The sequence below is a fragment of the Triticum urartu genome, chromosome 2A (genome assembly GCF_056163025.1).
Source record: "Triticum urartu cultivar PI428250 chromosome 2A, HENAU_Tu73, whole genome shotgun sequence".
In the NCBI taxonomy this organism is placed as follows: Eukaryota; Viridiplantae; Streptophyta; class Magnoliopsida; order Poales; family Poaceae; genus Triticum; species Triticum urartu.
The window spans coordinates 404,249,188-404,253,263 of NC_141874.1; positions in this window are offsets into that span (position 1 = coordinate 404,249,188).

A 4,076-nucleotide genomic window follows, 5' to 3' on the forward strand; every position below is an offset into this window, starting at 1 on the left:
GAAGAGGTAGCCCGTCTTTTGGCCGCAGGGTTTATTGTTGAGGTTTTTCATCCAGAGTGGTTAGCTAATCCGGTGTTGGTTCTTAAGAAAAACGGCACTTGGCGCATGTGTGTGGATTACAGAGATTTAAACAAGGCTTGCCCTGCAGACCCCTTTGCTCTCCCTCGCATTGATCAGATAATTGATGCTACGGCAAGTTGCAACCGTTTGTGTTTTGTGGATGCTTACTCTGGTTATCATAAGATCAAAGTGGCGGTTAAGGACCAGGAGAGGACAGCTTTCATAACTCCCTTTGGAGCCTTCTGCTATGTTTCCATGCCTTTTGGACTCAAGAGTGCCTAGGTGACTTACCAGTGATGTGTTCAGAATTGCCTTCATAAGAAAATTGGGCGCAATGTTCATGCATATGTGGATGATATTATAGTAAAGTCCAGAAAGGAGGAGACACTGATAGATGATTTGAGAGAAACCTTTGACAATCTCCGGGTTTACAACATGATGCTCAATCCGGAGAAGTGTGTTTTTGGTGTCCCGGCAGGCAAGCTCTTGGGTTTTCTGGTGTCAAACAGAGGCATTGAGGCTAATCCGGAAAAAATGTAGCAATTACATCCTTGGCTAAACCGGCTTGTATCAACGATATTCAATGTCTGGCCGGCCGGATTACGGCCTTGAGCCGGTTTATCAGTCGCCTTGGAGAGAAGGCCATCCCCTTATATCAGATGCTCAAGAAAACAGATTCATTTGTTCTGGAGTGAGGCAGCTGATAAAGCATTTGAGGATCTGAAGAGGCAGCTAGCTGAACCGCCCATGCTCGCAACACCGATCGATAAAGAGCCGTTATTATTATATGTGGCTGCTAATGCCCGGGCTGTTAGCGTATCCATTGTGGTAGAGCGCAAGGAGCTTGGCAAGGAATATCCGATTCAACGGCCAGTTTATTATATCAGCGAGGTGCTCATTGAGTCAAAATAGAGGTATCCGCATTGGCAAAAGCTGGTGTATGGAGTATTTATGGCAAGCCAGAAGCTTAAACATTATTTTCAGGGCCATCCTATCACAGTGGTCAGTTCAGCTCCTCTGGGCGATATCATTCAAAACAGAGAAGCAACTGCCCGGATTGCCAAGTGGGCTATTGAGCTTGGACCTCATGGGCTCAAATATATACCCCGCACAGCGATCAAATCCCAGGCACTCGTGGACTACACCAATGATTGGACGGAGTTACAGGCACCTGAAGAGAAACCAGATAATACATATTGGACTATTCATTTTGATGGATCCAGACAGTTGGAGGGCTCGGGGGCTGGAGTCATACTAACTTCCCCACGAGGTGACAAGTTTTGTTATGTCCTCCATTTAAAGTTCCCTTGTACTAACAATGCAGCTGAATATGAGGCTTTGCTCCACGGTCTTCAGATGGCTAAGGAGATGAATTTGAGCCGGGTTAAGTGCTTTGGCGATTCAGATCTAGTGGCTCAGTGGGTGTCTGGCACTTGGGATTCTAAGGACCCACTCATGGCTGCATATCGGCGAGAGGTGGACACAGTGGCTGGTCACTTCAAGGGTTATCAGGTGGACCATATAGACCGGCGGAAGAATGAAGCGGCAGACGCTTTAAGTCGTCTTGGTTCACAGCGTAAACCGGTCCCGCCCAACGTCTTTCTTGATGTGTTGCATAATGCGTCAGTCAAGGTGCCAACCGAAGAAGATTTGGCTATTCCTGATCCGGAGGCTCAGTTGGTAGCAGCTCTGCATGCCATACCGGATTGGACAATCCCATATCTGGCTTACATGAACCGGGGCGAGTTACCAGACGATGAAACGTTGGCCCGACAGAAAATCCGGCATTCCAAATCCATGACCATACTCAACGGCGAGTTATATCGCTACAGCGTTTCAGGAGCAATTCAGCGTTGCGTTTCTCCTCAAGAAGGTTGTGAGATTTTGCGAGAAATCCATGAAGGGGATTGCGGTCACCACGTCGGTTCAAAGTCTTTGGTTGATAAAGCTTTTCGCCATGGTTTTTACTGGTTGACGGCGCATGCTGATGCAGAGGATTTAGTCAAGAGATGTGATGGATGTCAAAAATTTGCCTGCCGTGCGCATGTTCCGGCTCAAGAGTTGCGGATGATTCCAATTACGTGGCCGTTTGCAACTTGGGGGCTTGATATGGTTAGACCCTTCAAGTGCTCTAAGGACAAAAAGACCCACCTGTTAGTAGTAGTTGATAAATGCACTAAATGGGTGGAGGCAGAGCCAGTCAGCAAGTGTGATGCAGCCACGGCGGTTCAATTCATCAAGAAGGTGATATTCCGGTTTGGCTTTCCACACAGCATTATAACAGATAATGGTACTAACTTGTCCAAAGGGGAGATGGAAGAATTTTGTCAACGTGAGCACATCCGGCTCGATCTAGCGTCGGTGGCTCACCCCCAATCTAATGGTCAAGCAGAGAGGGAAAATCAAGAAATTCTACGGGGTATCAAACCCAAGCTTATGGTTCCCTTAAAACAGACGCCGGGTTGTTGGGTTGAGGAGCTACCTTCTGTGTTATGGAGCATCAACACCACACCCAATAGGTCTACGGGTTACACACCTTTCTTCATGGTCATGGTTCTTCCAAGTGACATCCGTCACGATTCGCCCCGTGTGACAACTTATGTTGAAGCTGATAATGAGAAGGCACGTCAGGATTCTCTGGACCCGTTGGATGAAGAGCGTGACCTTGCAGCAGCACGATTGGCGATTTATCAACAAGATCTCCGACGTTATCACAGCCGCCGGGTTAAAACCAGGACCTTTCAAGAAGGCGATTTGGTGCTCCGGCTCATCCAGGATCAGACTAATATGTACAAGTTATCCCCACCTTGGGAAGGACCCTTTGTGGTCAGCAAAAATCTTCACAACGGGTCTTACTACCTCATTGATGTTCGAGAGCATAAAGACTCACGTCAATCGGAGAAGGAGACCATGCGGCCATGGAACATAGCTCTTCTTCGGCCTTACTATACTTGAGCCATAGGCTCTTCATATGTACACATTTATGACGATCTATATATTATATAATAAACCGGAGCCTCCATTAAAGCAGGGTCTCTATTCTTTTTACATCATGTGTGTGCTTACGAGAGTTTCTACTGATAAATCGGAATTTTTGTTAAACCGGTCTCTACAGCCGCACGGATATAAAGAATATCACCAGGGGGCTTGGTCATATCTGCACCATAGCTACACCTCTTGATCGGTTTAAAACGACAAAGGGATATCAATAGGGGGCTTGGTTGTTGTCATATCACAGCTACACCTCCTGATAAGCGTTTAGCCAGAAAGGACATTATGTGGGGCCCAAGAGAGTGTTGCACAAAGCACAAACTCAAACATGAGCACCCACTGAGCACAGCTGACAAAGTTACTTGGGGGCTCTTTGTGCAAGTAACAAAGAGTTTGAAAGGACCCTTGTAATTGGCTATCAAGCCACGGCTTGGAAGCCTGGTGTATTCACCCAAAAACCAGGGTTAACCTGCCTTCATCAAGTAAGCCACTCCTGTCCAGGTAATCCTAGTATGACCCATCGAACATTTGACATGTCAATCTTTTATAGACCCTGAACTTGTCAAAGTTAAAACGACGATTGGTTAATTAGAGGCCCATCTTAAAAGGCTTTGTTAAATGGTTTAACTCAAAGGCCTGGCAGCCCATGAAAAGCCTCGATTTGGAGCCTGGCAGCTCGTAAAAAGCCTTGCATATTTTCTTGTTTGAGTTTTATTTGTTCAAATTCATAAGTATTTTTTGATAAACCGGTGTCCTTGACCCGGCTTGCTTCTCAACTACATGTTGTTGACACATGATCAGTTATAAACCGGTGTTTATTGACCCGGTCTGGTTTGACTAAATCACGAGTGTTATAAAGAAAACCCGGTAGTTATCTCGGTCCGGTTTAATATATAAACTGGCAGTACAGTGATGAGATTATCAACGCTTCGGATTGGTATTAACACCTTTGCCATACACACCATTTGTCACCCAATGAGGTATGTTATGTATATTGCTTTTTGTACAAACACTTTGATTATTTC